Source organism: Protopterus annectens, chromosome 11.part0, assembly GCF_019279795.1.
Source record: "Protopterus annectens isolate FY-2018-M chromosome 11.part0, PAN1.0, whole genome shotgun sequence".
In the NCBI taxonomy this organism is placed as follows: Eukaryota; Metazoa; Chordata; order Ceratodontiformes; family Protopteridae; genus Protopterus; species Protopterus annectens.
The window spans coordinates 441772411-441791767 of NC_056745.1; the positions used below are offsets into that span (position 1 = coordinate 441772411).

The window sequence follows — 19357 nt, forward strand, 5'->3', positions numbered from 1 at the left end:
TTTCTATCCCACTCACTGCCCCCCAGCTGTAGTTAAGCTAAAAAAAAATTGTCAAAAGTCTACTACAACTCCTAAGGGAGGGTATCTATAGCTTCACACCATCGTCCCCCTCAGAGGATGCCGACAACTATGCAGAACAGTGTGCCAATGTAGTATACAAGCACCTGTACTACTACAGGGACTCGGCCAATAGAACTAAAACCTGCTCCTCAAGGAAACACAAACCTGTTTTGTGGACATCTTTATCAACAGGCTTTACAACAAAAGGAAGAAACTGTTGTCCAAGGGTAAAAAGGAAGAAATTCCAAATTGGAAAAACTCCTTCCTTAGCCTCAACAAGCAAATTAGATCACTAGTGAAAACCTCCAAGGCCAATTATGAATCAAAACTAGCCTCCAAAACAAAGGGAAACCATAAAGTCTTTTTCAGTTATGTTAGGAACCTCCATGGCAAAGCCCAGATTTGTTCCGAATTAGTACTTAAAAGAATCACTTACAACGATCCTGTTGACTTAGCCAACCTCCTAGCATATAGGTTCAAAGCAAACTTCACTGCCCTGTCCCACCCCCCTCCAAAGGCTCTTTCGACATCCCTGATACTTGTCCCGGTAGATCAAGTGTTACAGGTCCTATCCAAGGCAAAGAACACAGCTTCCATGGAACCTGATTAGTATCTCAGGATGCACACTGCACCATCTGCAGCAAGAACTGGTTTCACCATTGAGCACCCTCTTCAACCACAGCGTAAGTACAGGCTTCATTCCAGCAGAGTGGAGAACTGCCATTGTCATCCCTTTGCACAAAGGTGGTGGCACTACCGATCCTGGAAACTATCACCTCATTAGTTTGACAAGTCTGATCTGTAAAGCCATGGAGTGTATTATTATGGATCTCATAAATAAGGACATAGGCAATCTCCAAGCACTTGACCCCACCCAGTTCAGATTCGTCAAGAGCAGATCTTGCCTATTGAACCTGGTTGACTTCTTTGAGAATGTCACCAAGGCCCTGGATGAGGGAAAGTCAGTGCATACAGCTTCAGTGGAGGCTTGGGAAGACGCACATCTCCTGAGATGTCAGAAAAATTCACATGCTGATATTTGGCAGTCCTTTCAGTCATACTTGGGTCGAACTTCTTTGTCACTGTAACACAGTGAAAAAGGTGGAAAGTACAGTTGTGTAAGAAAATATACCATAACAGTAGATGCTCAAATGATCACAGCTGTATTAGCCTTTGCTACATGGATTATATCCAGACCAGTTTCCAAAGCTACAAGTTTAGGCACCAAGTCCTTCAGAGCTTTCCTGCCAACAGAGAGAGAGGGTGGGGTGGGGCTCACCCCTGAAAGGACAATCCTAGGAAGAGCAAAAATTAAATAACCATACACTGACATAAGCAACACACCAAAAACCAAGATGGATGGAGGGAGGGAGTGGCTACTGCAGTAGTAACCATTTGAATATCTACTGTTAGGTAAGTTTACTTGTACAACTATGCTGTGTTCATCATATTGGTCACTACTGCCTTAGCTATACAGCTAGATTACCCTAGTTTGCTACATTTGGGAGGTGGAAGGAGACGAGTTCAGGATCCCCTGGAGAATAATCTTTGCAAAATCTGACCTAGAGAAGAACTCAAGCATATAGTGCTTTGTAAACTATGTACAGAGGACCAAGTAGCAGCTTCAAAAATAATTCTAGAATCCAACCCTTTCAAAAAAGCCATAGATGAAGCCAAGGTCCTGGTAGAGCAGGCCTTGACCCTGCCTGGAATAGTGGTGAGTATAACAAAAGGTAATAGCCGTAGACAACCATGTGGAGATAGTCTGCTTGAAACAGGTTGTCCCTTCTTAGCTTCACAAGAAATCAACAATTATCTGAAGATCTAAAAGATTTAATTCTGTCAAGATAGTACCTGACTTTTCTCAGGACAACCAGGACATGAAGTATCCTGTTTCCCTTATTTTTAGTTTAGAAAAGAAATTGAGAGATGGGGAGTTTGGCTTAAAGTAAACTCTGATACCAGGCATAAAAGGGAGATTAATTTTCAAGGAAACCCTGTCTTTGTGGAAAATGAGATAGGGATGACTCGCTACAAGAGCATACAACTCCGATACTCTTCTTACAGAGGTGAGAGCAGTCAGTAAAACAGTTTTCCATGTTAAAAACTTCAAGTCAGCCAGGGTAGCTGGTTCAAATGGAACATGTTAAATTAAGCTATTGTATCTCTGAGACACTGCTCCACTGAATGATTTCTTGTTACTAAGTGTAAAGCCAAAATGTGTTACTAAGTGATCCTATTAGCTTTATTACTAACTTACTATGTGATTTATTGCTATAATTTCTCTGATTATTTCACTATTGTTTAAAATACTGACTGTTATGTTGTTGTTATCTGGAGCTTTTCTCCCCGTGCCTCTGCTGAAAATGGGCAAATTTGCCCAGTCGGACGTTCTTCCCCAGTAAACAAATGATGTGAAGTTTTTGTGTCTCGCCGTTCATTCTTTACTGATGGGTTCGGAGCCGATCCTCATCTCCGACTCGGCCAACTGCAAAAGCTCAAGGTCTTCAACCAGTTCGAGGCCAACTCTCTGTCCCATGATCTACCCTGATCTTCCCTTAGATCTCGTTTGCCGCTGCATCTTGATCGGATGTTCACCAGCTCTGGCCAGTGAATTTTTTTCTTCTTCAATATATTATAGCTGTAGTTTTTGGCAAAAAAATTAGTAGAGTACCATTATTAGTAGATAAAGTGTGTAGGCTTATGCTTATAGTTACATTTGAATTAGATATTTAGTCTTTAAGGCTGTTTTTTTGTGGTTAGGCCTTCTTTTCACCCTGTCTCTCTTAACTTAGCATAGTTAGTGTGTTTAAGAGGAATTAGTGGCCGCGTTTTTCTTTTAGGCTCTTTAATTCTTCTTTCAATTAGTTTAAAGTGTGTGTTAGCTGTTTCGTAGTGCATATAGATAGATATTGTAGCATAATTAGTGTGTTTAATAGTGTTATAGCCTGTAGTTTTTCATAGGGCACAGAGGTTCTTCTCTATTAGAGTGTGTGTTTAGCCCTTTCCTTTTTACAGGCTTATGCTTCATTTTCCCTCCTGTTTAATAAAGTAGTGGCTGTATTTTTAGGCCGTTAGGTTTCTCTTTCTTACTAATGTTAGCGTGGTGTGTTAGAGTGCAGTTGCAGCCCTTCTTTTTACACAGGGTGTATAAATAAGTTCTTTGTTTTTTGATTAGTTTAAACCCTTCTATTACAAGGCTTGAATGGTTGTTGTGTGAATTGCTTGTGGAAGATGTCACACCTGGAGAAAGAAAAAGCCAAGTCTGACTTTAAGAAGTGCCCTAGATGTGGGCAGAAGATGTCCATAACAGGTGGATATATTGAATGTGTTTACTGCTTGGGTGAGGTTCACCTGCAAGAAAGCTGCTCTATATGCCACTCCTTCAGCTCAAGAGTGTTGCATGAGAGGAAGAGAAAGTTGATGGATAAAGGTCTACTTAAATCATCTTTTCAGGAATCCTTGGATAAGCCAGACAAACACTCAAAGAAGATGGAGCCATCAAAATCTCCATCTGCATCAAAGTCAGCTTCCAGTAAAGCATCAACATCAGTTCCACAGCCTTCAGAACTGACTGATGCTATGGTTCGGAGCCAGTCCCCGACCTTGGAGCCGGTATCTCCAACCTTAGTCTCCTATACTACCATCTGTGGCCTCGTCACATTTCTCACGGTCCTCAAGTAGACTGTCTGATCTGGATGTGGACTGTGTGGTGAAGGAAGCTCCTACATATACCGGCACTAGCAAAAATTTTATCGGCACCCGACCCAGGGGGTTTCGGAGCCAATCTTAATTCCTCCTACATCTTCTGTTCCTCCTCCGACTTACATGGACGTTTCGGAGACAGAGCGCGCGGAACTGATGATCGTGGACAATTCGGGTCCGACACCTTCTATAGGTTTGACCGAGGAATCTCGGGTCTGACACTCACCGGTTGGGTCCGGGAGGATATTCGGACTGACTTGGTGCCGACTTTACCTCTCTGGGCCTCTGCTTGGGTGAGCTCTGCCCCGACCTCTGGCTCGAAGCCCTCTGTACCGGCGCAGATGATTTCCATCAGATCTTCAGATCCGAGGGATTCTTCTCATCAGGACCGAGGGGCCTTCAAAGCTATGAGGAGGGCTTTGTCTGCCCCGACAACCATCCATCAGTTCGAGCAGCTCCCTCCCTGAAAGCACCGGTGTTTGCCTCTTCGTCACACGCTCCTTTGAAGGGTGGAGATCCTGAGTCTCAGGAAGCTCCATTGGGTGAGCCATGTTCTTAGAGACCTCTCCAGAAGCCCACACTGAAGAAGTGCCTAGAAAGAGACTCTGCAAGAGGAAACATTTGGACTCCACACAGGAATCAGCCACTTCGGATACTGACTTAGATGAGTCAGAAGGGTCCCCACGGTCCCCCTCAGAAGATATCTCCTTTGCAGATATCTTAGAGATTCTTAAACAGAGGGGTGGCTGGAAATCCCTTAACCGTTCTGATGAGTCAGTTCTCCTAAAGGCTTTTGGATCTCAACCTTCCACCTCTTGGGTAACTCCAGCCTTCGATGAGCTGCTGGAACTCACTCGAAGGGCGTGGGAGTCCCCAGACATCACGGAGCCTGTCCCTAGGAGGCCTAACACATTTATTACCAGCCCACAAGGCGGACTTTACCTTACCAAAGGAGTACCGGTTGATGCTATGGTGGTGGCGGCAGCCACCAAGAAGGAATTATCGGAGACTTCTGCTTCTGTTCATCCTCCTAATAGGTAATCTAGGGCTATGGACAGATACGGGAAGTGTATGTTCATTTCAGAGGCCTTTGTCCTTTGATTGCTGAACTACCGCACACATTTTACCAGATTGCAAAGGGATCTCCTGAATGAGCTAGAAGATACCCTACAGGGTTCAGTAGCTGCAGGAGTTTCGGACAAAGTAACTTCCCAGCTCTCCACTGTTAACTCGATAGTGAACTCTTCCATGCGTATGTTGTCTTATGCAGCTGATGGTTCGAGCAGGGCAGCAGATACAGGAATCGCTCTCAGGAGACATTTCTGGATGCGGTTATGTTCCTTTGCAGAACCTTTTAAGTCTTCCTTCATTAACACTCCCTTTGACGGTACGGACCTAAGGTTAAGGAAACTTTTACCAGGAGTGAGAAAGACTGAAAGACCTTGTCTGCTGTCGGTGTTTGTTTTTCTACCCCAAACAGACCTTACCCCAAAGGGAGGGAGAGGTGGAAAGATATGGTTCCGGAAGTCTCGAGGATCTTTCCAAAACACTTGTAGTGACACCCCCTCTAGAGGCAGAGGAGGGAGTAATAATGGAAGATGCCATCCACGCGGCAGAGGGGGTACGCATAACTAAGGCCACAGAGAGCAGTTTTTTGGCAAGCCCTGTCAGCGCTCCTGAGAGGGGGCCTGACTGTCCATCTCTGGAGGCAGTTGGGGGATGCCTATCTTTTTACCTAGACACTTGGCTAAAAATAACAAAAGACAGCTGGGTACAAAGCATAATATCCAGAGGATACTTTATTCCCTTTGCCACCCCACCCCCTCTGATAAAGAAAATCCTAGACGTTCTACCCAGTCACAGGGACCCAGCAGCCTTAGCGGTCCAAAGACTGCTGGACAAGAGAGTGATCCAGCCATTCTCAGCAGACCAAAGAGGATCCGGAACTTACTCAAAGTTCTCTTTAGTTCCTAAGAAAACAGGGGACTGGAGACCTATTCTGGACCTAAGCAGACTAAACAAGTCAGTGAAAAAGAAAAAGTTCCAGATAGTCCCACTTCAGTCAATACTTCCCTTTCTGGGGAAAGACAATTGGATGTGCTCTATAGATCTTCAGGATGCATACTACCATATAAAAATGGACAGACCATCCAGGGATCATCTACACTTCTGGCTGGGAGCCAGCCATTATCAATTTTGCGCTCTGCCCTTTGGTCTCACTGCAGCCCCCAGTGTGTTCACCAAATGTATAGCAGTAATCACCGCTCACCTGAGACTATTGCGATTCCAGGTGTTTCCATATCTAGACAACTGGCTCCTCACTGCCACCACCAAGCATCAACTCATTCATGCGAGGGACACAACCTTACACCTATGCAATCAAGTGGGGATTACCATCAACTCAGAAAAATCTGCCTTATCGCCATTGCAACAGACCGTCTTAATAGGAGCAAAACTAAACACAGTTTCTATGGCATTGTCTGCCTCCAGAAAGAATTTCTCTTTTATGAGAACAAGTATCAGACCTGCTTACAAGAAAAAAAGCAGTCTCAATGGTAGTCAGATTGCTGGGATTGATGGCAGCAGCAAACATTGCCATTCCCCTCGCACAAATGCATATGCGAATTCTACAATGTCTGCTATTCTCTCAATGGTCCTTTCAGGAACTTCCAGTGTCACATCAAATTGTCGTAATGAATGCGTGCAAGAAGGATCTTCGGTGGTGGCTGATGTCTGAACAAGTATCTCAGGGACGTCCATTTGTTCTACCCAATCCCATAGCCACAGTGACCATTGATGCTTCCTTGATTGGGTGGAGGTGGGGGGGCATTTTCAGGGAAGAACAGCCCAAGGCATGTGGAAGAAACACGAGGCTCATCTGCATATAAATGTCCTGGAGATGAGAGCAGTACTTCTGGCGTTGCAGTCCTTTCAAGACTCTCTACCTCTGGGAGCAATTGCAATTCAGAAGGACAACACGTCAGTGGTCTGGTACATCAACAAACAAGGAGGAACCATGTCTTACCCTCTGTGTCAAGAGGCCATGAGAGTGTGGCAGTGGGCAGTCTCCTCCCAGCACTTTCTGTTAGCAATGCACATCCTGGGGAAATCCACTGTGATAGCAGACAAGCTGAACAGGGCAATCTTACTGCCTCACGAGTTGTCCTTAAGTAGCGGAAAGGATTTTCCACAGGTGGGGCCAGCCTTACTACGATCTTTTTGCAACCCTAACAAATACAAAATGCAGCAGCTACTTTGCTCTAATTCCCCAGCCGGGGGAAGCCCCAAGGGATGCACTGGTTCAAAATTGGCCCCTGGGTCTCCTTTATGCATTTCCCCTTTCCCTCTGATTCCCAAGGTATTACAGAAAGCAAAACTACTGGAAAAGGCCATGATACTAATAGCCCCTTACTGGCCTCAGCAAATTTGGTTTCCCTTCCTCCAGCCTCATCTTTTGGAAGAGCCCTGGATACTGGACCCAGTTCTGGATCTGTTGACCCATTCATCAGGGGCTCTTCATCCTTCACTTCCTTCCCTCAATTGGCTGCTCCAATTCCCACAATAGCTAGGATATACAACCTCTCAAGCTGAGGCCCAACATATTATAACATCCTCTCATAAGTCATCTACCAGAAAGTTATATCTTAGCAAATGGAAGCGATTTTCTTTATTGGCCTCTCAGAATTATGTTGATCCTTAACTAGCTCCGATCCCACCTATATTGGAATTCCTAACTAAACTTTTCAACGAAGGAGCAACTGCAGCTACCATCAGAGTTCAATTAGCAGCGATATCAAATTTTCATTTTGGTTTCCAAGGCTGTAATGTCATGTCGCATCAATTTGCTAAAGCCTTTCTTAAAGGTGCCATTCATTTGAGGCCACCAATCAGAGCTCCAGTCATGTCATGGAATCTACATTTTGTTCTATCCAGAATCATACTACCTCTTTTTGAACCAGTCTCATCCTGTTCTTTGAAATTCCTTTCATGGAAGACTATTTGTCTGATAGCCATTACTTCTGCTTGCCAGATTTCTGAACTGCAAGCCCTAACCATCAAACCTCCTTATCTGATTTTCCATAATGACAGAGTTTCGCTCAGAACTAATCCATTCTTTTTACCAAAAGTGTGTTCAGAGGCAAATCTTAACCAATCTATTGAGTTGCCAGTTTTCTTTCCCCAGTACACAAATAGTTTATTTATTTATTTATTTTATTTTATTTTACATTTGTTAAACGGGAAGTTCCAACTGGACCAGGTCCATTTACAATGGAGGCCCGGGGAGAAAAGCCCCGGCATTTCGATTAACAAAAAGATACAACATATAAAGTGAACAATATAAAGATACAACATATTAGGGATACAAAATAAGTGATAAGCAATAACAGGAGAAATATAATAAAAAGAAACAATAAAAATAATGGTAATGACAGTTATACAGTGCTGTATAGTCATCACGAGAAGAAATGCGTCAAGCATTTCCAACAGTCAACAGTTAGACATTCATATTACAATTAACATGCAGGTGTATGCTGTTGTGCCTAAGGAGAGGAGCAGATGCCCTGCAGGTGTAGCAGAGGGAACTGGCTGTGTTATTGAATATAGAGAGTTAAGGTGAGTCAGAAAGTGAGAGGGGGAGATGAAAGCAGTGAAGGTAAGATTATGTGATGCAAAGGCATAACCAGGTACTAAGGAGATGTGATTTGAGAGAGTTTTTGAATTGTGAGGTGGTAGGGGCAGTGGACAGAGAATGGGGAAGAGAGTTCCAGTTTCTAGTAACAATGTGGGAGTAGAGCGCTTTCCCTGCTTTATTATTTTCCCTGGAGATGCAGAGGAGAGATATTTTGCTAGATCGAAGTTGCCGGTTTGCAGTGTAGTGAATAAGGAGATTGGATATTGTGGGGGGGGGGGGGGGTTCAGGGTGTTTGAGAATGTTGTAGGTAGTTAAGAAGTTGCGGTAACTCTAGCCATTTGAGTTCTTTTAGTGCAGTACAGTGATGTGTTCTGTAAGTGGAGTTTGTAGAAAACTTAGCTATTTTATTGTAAGCTGCGTACAATTTTTGTGCCTATATAGTGAGCCCATTTTTTGTGAACTCATTTTATGGTATGGGAGATGTGGATATCAAGGTGAAGATTGTCAATTTCAATGCCAAGAAGTTTGGTGTGGTTAGAAGGGGAGATGGTAGTGCCGTCCTTAGATGTGATGGAGAAGGAGAGGGGAGTTTTTGATCTATTAGGAGAGAATAGTAGTAGTTTTGTCTTCTTGGGATTTAGGATAAGTTGGATACCTGAGATCCATTTTTCTACAGAGTTAAAAGTTTTGTGAGTGAGTTGCTGTAGAATGGTGGGAGATGAGGCAGAGGGGATCAGGGTTGACTCTAGAATGGTGGGAGGTGAGGCAGAGGGGATCAGGGTTGACTCATCTGCATATTGTAAGAGTGTCACATGCTGGGTTGGGCTATTGAGGTTATTTGTGAATATAGAGAAGAGTAGTGGGGCCAGTATAACACCAATGGTGGTTGGAAGATGTGGGGATAGAGTTCCTTTCCACTGGACAGATTGTTGCCTGTCTGATAGGTAGCTTCTGAACTAGGCTATAGTAGCAGGGGTGAAAGATATTGAGGTTAGAGAGTCTAGCAGGATGGAGTGAGAGACCATGTCAAATGCCTTTGAGAGGTCCAGGAAAATGGCAGATGCATATTTGTTGTCATTCCTGTGGAGGTTAACTAGATTAGAGAAGGAAAGAAGAGCCGTGGTAGTGCTGTGATGTGGGCGGAATTCATGTTGTGTGGCAGATAGGAGGTTATATGTGTTAAGAAATGTCATGACTTGCAAGTGGATGCATTTCTCTAGAATTTTAGATAGGGGACATAGGATGGCAATAGGTCAGTAGTTGGAGAAGTCATAGGAGTTGCCCCCTTTATGAAGAGGAATGATATGAGATACGTTTGAGAGTTTGGGTATGTAGGATTCTTGTATGGAGCGGTTGATTAGGATGAAGATAGGATATGATAGGGAGTCACTAGCCATTTTTAGGTATGCAGTAGGTATGCTATCAGCTGCTAGTGTGGTGGGTGTGAGCTTTAGGAGGAGTTTTTTGATTGTAGAGGTGGGAACAGGTGATGGAGTAAAGGAGGGAGAAGTATGGGATAGATTGGGTTGGGCTTGTGGTAGGCTAAGTTTGGATAACTGACTGAAGAGGGCTAAGATGGACGTTGTGAAGTGGTGATTAAATTGAGTGGCTATGTCAAGAGTATTATCTGTAGAGTTTGGAGCTGGAGTTGTAGTTTTGCCTGGTTTTAGTAAGGAGTTAATAGAGTCCCAGAATTTCTGCGGATTCTTTGAATATTTGTTTTGGGCACTAAGGAAGTAGTTTTGTTTATTTTGTTTGGTTTCAGCCTTGGTCTTATTTCTAAGCTGTTGATAATATTGCTTGGAGCTAGTGGTATTTTCAGTCTTCCAGGCTTTAACCCTGGCTTTTAGTAAGACTCTACTTAGCCAGGTTGCATAGTTAGCTTTCACTCTAATCTTCTTGCTGGGTGTGAGACTGTCAAAAACATTGGTAAATATATTATTGAAGTAGTCTAATGCCTGGTTGAATCCTAGGGTTTGTAGTGGTTCCCAGATGCAGTGGTTTAGGATGACATAGGATGGAACACATGCTGCACAAACGTGATGTTTATAGACAACTACAATTTTATCTAGACAGAACGAAACAATTCAGGTCAACGGATCAACTATTTGTTTCCCTTTCATAGTCAACGAAGGGTACCTCAGTGACGAAAGTAACCTTGTCAAGGTGGCTATCAGATTGCATTTCCTTCATTTATAATTCACAAAATGCCCCCTTGCAACAAAAAGTAAAGGCCCACTCTACTAGAGCTATTTCAACCTCATTAGCCTTTTCTCCATGGTTACATTAGACTCTTTTGGTGCAGCAGTTACCTGGTCAACACCTCATACCTTTATCACTCATAACACCTCATACCTTTATCACTCATTACAAAGTAGACAAGGCCTCTAGGGACAGGGCCTCCTTTGGTTCCACAGTTTTGATGAATATACTGCTGTGAGCTACCCAAGAAGATGGTGCTTGGAACGCTACCCATCAGTAAAGAGTGAACGGCGAGATAGAACAACTTCACATAAAGAAGTTATGTACTCACCATAATGTTCCATGTGAGTTGTTCATCTCGCCTTCATTCTTACATCCCACCTCCAACCCCCATCCAGTCTACTTGTGGTCCATATAGAGTGCTTTGTCTCTTATCCAACTTTCTGAGTAGCATATTTATACTACTAAGTAGGCATGCAGCAAACAAGATCTGTGGGAAGATCAGGGTGCATCATGGGATAGGGAGTTGACCTCAAGCTGGTTGAAGACCTTGAGCTTTTGCAGTTGGCCGAGTCAGAGCTGAGGATCGGCTCCGAACCCATCAGTAAAGAATGAAGGCGAGATGAAGAACTTATATGGAATGTTATGGTGAGTACATAACTACTTTTTAAATAATAAGTGTTAGCTTGTCTAACACAAAGTTGAGATCCCATGGAGGAGATCACCATTTTTCTTGGAGACCTGTTATGCAAAACCCATTTTAAAAAATACTTTTAAGTGAGAATGCATTAAATGAGGAGGATCCATGGGCAGACGTGCTGAAATGGCCGGTAAAGGAACCTTGACAGAGGAGTAAGAAAGGCCAAGGATAGTAACTCTCATAAATATTGTAAAACCAGAGAAAAATTTGTCCTGAATGGGTTTTGGTTATGTTGTTGGCATCAACTAAAATAACTTTTCCATTGCTAATATATGATTTTCTAGTAGCAGGCTTTCTTGCCTTCATTAGTACTGCTGCACATCCTCAGTAAACAGGTGATAAAGGGAATTAAGACTCTCTCATCCAGGCAATCAGATTAAGTTAATTGGTGATGGTGTGTCAAGCACCCCGTGTTCTTGTGTGAGTAGATCCAGTCTGTAAGGAAGCTTTTGATGATTGCCCCTGAACATTTCTGAAAGAAGGGAGGACCGCGGTTGCCTGGGCCAGAAAGGAGTCACCACAATGATCTTGGGAGATTCCTTCTGATTCTTCAGAAATACTTTGGATATTAGTGGGAAAAGTAGAAAAGCATGGTGGAACAATCTTGTCCGAAGAAAAAAATCTTTTGTCTTCAGGCTTTCTTGCATGAGTTCTGGAGCAGAATCTTGTCAACTGATTGATCATACCGAAGGCAAGTAGGTCTACTTGAGGAACTCCCCACAGATGGATCAGTTCTTGGAAGATCCCCAGTCTAGTTTCCATTCATGGGGGTCTGCTTTTGTCCTGCTCAGCTTGTCTGCCACACATATTTGCTCTGACAAGATTGTATGATGTCTGTTGAGTGAGATTGTGCTGTGACGCTATATCACAAGCTAACCCAGCTAGTCTTCAGAGGGCATGTGACCTGATTCCCCTTTGCTTGTTCTTTGTACCACATGACTGTGGTATTGTTTATAACAAGTTGAAGAGGTCCCGGGGACCAGAGATAATTCATGGAGTTGAGTGCCATGATCAGGGCAAGCATCTTTTTTATATTTATGTGCTTGTGTCTGTCTTTGGTGTCCCACACACCTTGCACTTTTATCCCTTCTGAAACTGCTCCCCAAGCAAAGTCTGAAATGTCTGTGGTGACTGACTGCTTTGGAACAAGGAGAGAGAAGAGGAGACCTGGATTTAGGGATATCTGGTGTCTCCACCAAGTGATTCCCTTCTGGTAAACTCCAGCACTGGTATCTGAAAAGACAAGGGGTGTTGGTGCTGGGACCAAAGAGACTTCAGATACCACTACATCTTTCTCATATGGGGTCTTGCCAGGGATGTCATAAGAAACATAGAAGCCAAGAGACCCAAAATCCTGAGGTAGTCTCTCACAGTGACGGAAGTGTGAGTGGAAAACCATCGAAATACATCTAGACATAAATCTGTTTTTTCCTGTGGAAGAAAAGCTCTTGAACGTCTCCAAAGCTAACTTTGGGCTTCTAAAAACAGAGGTGGCTAATTTCATGGCACCCATGCAAATGGAGATCACTTGCATGAAAGCTGAATCATACACCAATACACTGTACCAACACGTATACAAATGCATGGATCTCGCCATACCCAACAGAATCAAGATGCGCTCCTCCAAAAAAAGGAAGTCAATATAGTGGTCCCCTGGCATAAACAAACTCTACAACAGAAGGAGGAAACTGATGCGGAATAAGGAGAAGTCCCAAGACTGGAAAAATTCCCTTATCAGCCTCAACAAAAAGTTGAGATCCCTCATCAAATTCTCTAAAGCTAGCTGTGAAAACAGATAGTAAAGAAAACTACAAGGTCTTCTATAGTTATGTAAAGAATCTCCACGGCAAAACCCAGATTTGCTCTGAGCTACTGCACAATGGTACCTCCTATACCGAGCCAACAGATATTGCCAGTATACTGAACAACAGATTCAGTGCCAACTTTAACCCTCTCCCCTCCCCAAGGGACCAGTCACAATACCAGTAGATTGCCAGGCACTCAGTATTACTGCTGCACAGGTTAAAACAGCACTATTGAAGGCCAATAATACAGCTTCCATGGGATCTGACAATATCCCTGGCTGTGTTCTACATGGACTACAGAGTGAACTGGCACCTCACCTGTGTGCCCTGTTCAGTCACAGCCTCACCTCAGGCTTTGTCCCTACCAAACGGCGCACTGCTACAGTCATCCCTCTCCACAAAGGAGGAGTGACTACAGACCTTGGGAACTATTGCCTCATTAGCCACGAGTCTGATGTGCAAAGCTATGGAATGCATTGTCATGGACCTAATAAACAAGCATATAGGGAATCTCCGAACTCTGGATCTCACGCAGTTTGGTGGTTTTGTGAAGGGTAGATCATGCCTGCTCAACCTGGTCGACTTCTTTGAGTTAGTAACCAGAGCTGTGGATAAAGGCAAGGTGGTTCATACAGCCTACCTTGATCTGGCCAAGGCCTTTGACACCATTCCCCACTCGGGAATCATAGAAAAGCTCACTAAGCTAGGCATCAACCCCTATATCACTAGATGGGTTGCAAACTGCCTCACAGGTAGAACCCACAGTGTGAAAGTAGCTGACTCCAAGTAAGACTGCCGACCAGTCTTGAGTGGAGTCCCACAGGGTTCTGTTCTTGGCCCTCTACTGTTTGGTATCTTCTTCTCTGAAGTTCAGGCCAACACGAAGGGACTCTGGCTGACAAAGTTCACAGACTATTGCAAGTTGGGAGCTATTATTGACTCCCTGAGTGATGTTGACATCCTACAGAAAGGCCTCACTGAGACCAACGACTGGTGTTAGAACCATGGCCTTAAGCTCAATGCCAAAAAAATGTGTCGTCATCCCCTTTTGGAAAAACCCAGTTCCCATGAATTACCACATCGATGGTAGTCCACTGAACACAAAAGACATTACAAGAGATCTGGGAACACAGGTTGACAGCAATCTCTATTTTAACCACCACATTGCCACTGTGGTCAGAAAGTCCTTCTATGTGGCACATCTCATTACTAAGGGTTTTGCATCCAGGATGAAAGAGGTCATTGTCTCCCTCTACTCTTCCCTCATTAGACCAATCATTGAGTACAATGCCCCATTTGGAATGTACCTCACTAAACACCTGCAACAACTGGAGAGGCCGCAAAAGTACCTCACAAAGAGGATCCTAGGCCTTAAACATTTGTCCTTTATGGACTGACTAAAAAAACTCCAACTATTCTGTTTCATATCGCCTACTTAGAGGCGATCTCTGTTTGACTTACAAAGACATGTCTGCCCCTGGTCTGTTAGAAATGCTGCATCTAAAGAAATCCCAATCCCTCCGCACCACACACTCCAGAGACCTCAACGTCATTACCACAATCAACAGAACATGCTGGAGGGACAGGGTCATAACTCAGACTACCCATGCTAGACTTCCCATACATGTCAAGCAGAGCAATTCACTGGCCCTCTTCAAGAGAGATCTTGATGAGTGGATGGGAAATAGAAAATTCACCCCAGGGATCACTCCAGTGGCTTAACTCAACAGAGGCACTGGGGTAACCAAGGTCTGGTGGAACGATACCAGGGTAATCCTATGGGCTAGGCTTGTAAAGGCCCCAGGGCCATTAGCCTAGTACACACCTATGAACTGTAGTCTGTAGTTTGATGTCCTAGAAACGCAATCCTGTAAAGAGGAGTCAAAGATTTTTGAATATTCTGTTAGAATCCCAGCTTGTGTAAGAGATCTCTCGCCCAAAGGAAAGATTCTTGACACTTTGAAAAAGACACTACGAAGATAAGTAAGTCATCTAAATATGGAAAAAGATGGATAATCTGTAGCCTTCAATGTGCTATAACTGGAGCTAGACACTTTGTGAACTGTCATTATGCAGTGGATAGTCCAAAGGGTAAGGCGCAGAGAACTGATATGTGATCTAGCCACAAACAACCTTAAGAAACAAACTGAAGTGTACATGAATAGAAATGTGATGATGAGCATCTTTTAAATGTAAAGTTACAAAGAAACTTGAATGGGGAAGAAGAGGTAGCAGGTTGTGAAGTGACACCATTTTGAATTTGGGCGTTTTCACAAACAGGTTTAGAAAAGAAAGATCCAAAATGAGTCTCCAAGTACTTTTTTTCGCACTGAAAACATCCTTGAATAAAACCCTTTTCCCACCTGGGAAAGGGGAACAGGTTCTTGCACTTCATGGGACAGTATGTAATGACGGACAGGTAGAAACCAGTTTGGTTTGGAGGAAGAGGAATTGCTCCCCTAGAAAGGAGGAATTTCTTCCCATTGCCATCTGTAACTTTGAATGATATTCAGAACCCGTTTGTCTGAAACTATCTGTCACTATAGAGAAAGGTGGAGATTCAGACTTTCTGCAAGAAAAACTTCCTTTTTTTCTGCCAGAGCCCCATGCCCTCTGGTCTGTAAGGTGGATGCCCTCCCTTTGTCCTGGAAGGGGATGTTTCTTTATGCCTTCCCTCCTCTTCCTCTCATTCCAAAAGTCCTGTTCAAGGTAAAACAGAATGCTCCCAAAATTTTGCTGATTGCTTCCTTTTGACCCAGACAGCATTGGTTCCCTCTTCTGCATTTAGCCAAGGGTAATCATCGCAAGTTACCTGACAGACTTGCACAATACATGGCATCTCTCATCCATCCTCACCTGTCCACTCTTCAGTTGAAACTGTGGGTGATAGGATTTTGATTCCTTATAGACACCTTTTATCTGAGGAGATGCTTAGGGTCCAGCAGGAGGCCAGGAAACCCACTGCTAGGAAATCCCGCTTATCCAAATGGAAGAGGTTTTCTGTCTTTCTCATAACCTGGATCTACTTTCTGTGGCTGTTCCTTTGGTTCTCTCTTATCTGTGTGAATTGCTCAATGCTGGATTGGCATACTCTTCTGTTAAGGCCCACTTGTCAACTATTTCTGCTTGTCTGCCTGTAGCACCCCTTTAACCTCTAGATTTGAGGCTAAACAATTTCTTAAAGGTGTCCTTTATGTTAGACTTCCCAGGAAGCCTGTCCCTCCTTTCTTTCTGTGACCTTAATTTTGTTTTGGAGAAATTGACTCTGGCTTCTTTTGAGCCTGCGGCTTCAGCTTCCTTTCATCTTTGTTCTTGGAAGACTGTCCTTTTGTTGGCCATTATGTCTGCCATATAGGTGTCAGAGCTTCAAGCCCTTATGGCTGTTCCCCCTTTTTTAGTTTTCCATAAGGGTGGGATGTCCCTTCCTACTAATTCTTTTTTATGTCCAAAGTGGTGAATGAGTTGTCTCTTAATCAGTCTGTTCATTTGCCCAGTGTTTTCCCTTCTCCGCAATCTGCTAGTGAGAAGGTTTTGCACAGTTTGGATGTGCATAAACAACTCAGATTTTCTTTGGATAAGACCAAAGCTTTTTGTATCCTTTCATTGTAGATCTTTGGGATTGTCTGTTTCCAAGTAAACCATTTATTCTTAGATATCTAAAGCCATTTATTTTTATTTTCATGGCAAGAGCCTTCCTTCTTTGGTTAAAGCTGATTCTAATAGAGCTGTGGCTTCTGGTGCATTTTTCAAGTGTTTAGATACTAGCTGTATTCTTGAGACAGCTACCTGGACCGCTGTGGCTTCTGGAGCATTTTTCAAGTGTTTAGATACTAGCTGTATTCTTGAGACAGCTACCTGGACCTCTGTGCATACTCTTATCAAGCACTATAGGTTGGATGTGATATCCAGGGCTAGAGCTGGTTTTGCTAGGACCTTCCTTCATGGGTTCCTAGAGAACTCTGCTAGTCTTTCATAGGTAGGTACTAGGCTATTGGCCTGATGGCCTACGTAAGCCTAGCCAAAAAGGTTCCCTGGCTTGCGTCACCCAAGAAAGTTATTTTCCTGTGCCACTGTCTAGCAGAGACACATAAGCTATCCCCGGGGTTTATTTCCTATTTTCCCATCCACTCATCAAGATTTGTCTTGAAGAGTGCTAATGAAGAACTTTGCTTGACATAGATGGGTAGCCTGTTCCAGAGTATGGGAAGCCTCTGGGACAGGAATCTGTCCCTCCAGCATGTCCTGTTTATTGTGGTGACAAGGTTTAGGTCCCTAGAGCATGTAGCTCGGAGGGATTGGGGTTTCTTTAGGTGTAGCATGTCCAACAGCTCTGGGTTTGACATAGCTTTATATGTTAGGCAGAGATCACCTAGGAGTAGGCGATATGCTACGGAGTAAAGCTGGAGTTTTTTGAGACTGTCAGTGTAGGGCATCTGTTTGAGGCCAGAAATCCTCTTTGTGAGGTACTTCTGCGGCCTTTCCAGCTGCTGCAGATGTCTTATGAGGTACATTCCAAAAGGGGCGTTGTACTCTATAATGGGTCTAATAAGTGTCGAGTAGAGGGGAACAATCTCTTTTTTTCTGGATAAGAACCCTTTTATGATGAGGTGTGCCACGTAGAAGGACTTCCTGACTGCTGTGGTGATGTGACGATCAAAGGATAGACTACTGTCCACCTGGGTCCCAAGGTCTCTTATCACCCATTCGGTGTTAAGTAGACTGCTGTCTATGTAGTAGTTCATGGGTACAGAGTTTTTACCAAAGGGGATGACCATGCACTTTTTGGCATTGAGCTTGAGGCCATGGCTCTGACACCAGGCATCTGTCTCAGAGAGGCCCTTCTGTAGGATTTCCATATCATTTGGGGCTCTACTATGGCTCCTAGTTTGCAGTCATCTGTGAACTTTGTTAGCCAGAGGCCTTCTGTGTTAGCCTGTACTTCAGAGAAGTAGATACCAAACAGGAGAGGTCCCAGGATTGAACCCTGTGGTACTCCACTTGTAACTGGTTTGAGGTCAGATTTGGAGTGTGCAACTTTTACAGTGTGGGTTCTGTCAGTGAGCCAGTTGGCAACCCATCTTGTGATGTAGGGTTTTATACCTAGTTTAGTGAGTTTAGCTATAATTCCAGAATGGGGGATGGTGTCAAAAGCCTTGGCGAGGTCAAGATAGGCTGTGTGAACCACCTTACCCTCATCTACGGCTTTGGTGACTGCCTCAAAGAAGTCGATCAGGTTCAGGAGGCATGATCTGCCTTTCACAAACCCGAACTGGGTGGGGTCCAGAGTTTGGAGGTTACCGGTGTCTTTGTTTATGAATTTCATGATGATACGTTCCAGTAGGGCGATAGTTCACGGGATCAGTGGTGACTCCCCCTTGTGGAGTGGGATAACTGTTGCTGTACGCCATTCAGTGGGCACAAAGCCTGATGTGAGGCTATGACTGAACATCCTCCATCTGTTCTTTTTGAGCGTTTTCACTGTCCCTATAATAAGGAATACTGCAACAGTGAAATGGAAGGACACAGTTCATTTGTGTAAAATCTTACCATAATGGGAGATGTCATTCTCTTCACTGTTGCAGTATTCACCCCCCCCCCCCAGTTCTTTTCCATTCTGGATGTGCCTTGTACCTCTCTATTCCTTGGACTGGCATTCCTACTGGGGCTCTCAGTTCTGAGGATGGTATGTCCGGGTGTCACCTTTATGCTCTACACTGTATGCTTGGAGCATGTGTGTGACATACAGCATTCCCTTAGCAACCTAAAGGCGTTGGTATACTGAGCTATACTGGCCGGATGCCGGACTGCTCTTGGCATGGGATCCCTATTGTAAGAAACACTGCAGTAGTGAAGAGAAGGACATCTACTGTTGTGGTAAGATTTTGCACAACTTTGTACTTTCCTATCAGGAGGGTTAAACTTCATTATTTGAAGATGTACACAGTTTTGTTAGTGTGTTTTAATAGCTTATGGGGGTGTTGCAGTGGTGTTTTTTGAAGGTTTTTCTTCAAAACAAAAAGTCTTGTAAAATGTGATATAGCTTCATATGGAAATGGCAGATATCTGGAGAGTGAAATGTAATAGAGTGGGAAGAAGCAAAGAAGACATTTGCACTGCAGGCTTGAGACTGCCTTCCCTATCAAGGACTGATATCTGAATATAAGCTAAGAGAAAGGGATAGGGGAATCCTAAGTAAAAGACCTAGGTAGAGTTTTTAATTTGGTCTATAACAGAAGCTGCTGTTAAAGGATA

The 19357-nt window shown here is 43.8% G+C and overlaps 1 protein-coding gene across 1 annotated transcript in view; it reads left to right on the forward strand.

Annotated features, from left to right (window-relative positions):
• PRPF18 (pre-mRNA processing factor 18) overlaps positions 1 to 19357 on the forward strand; it is a gene marked incomplete in the record, with an annotated part of 376763 nt that overhangs the window by 151955 nt on the left and 205451 nt on the right.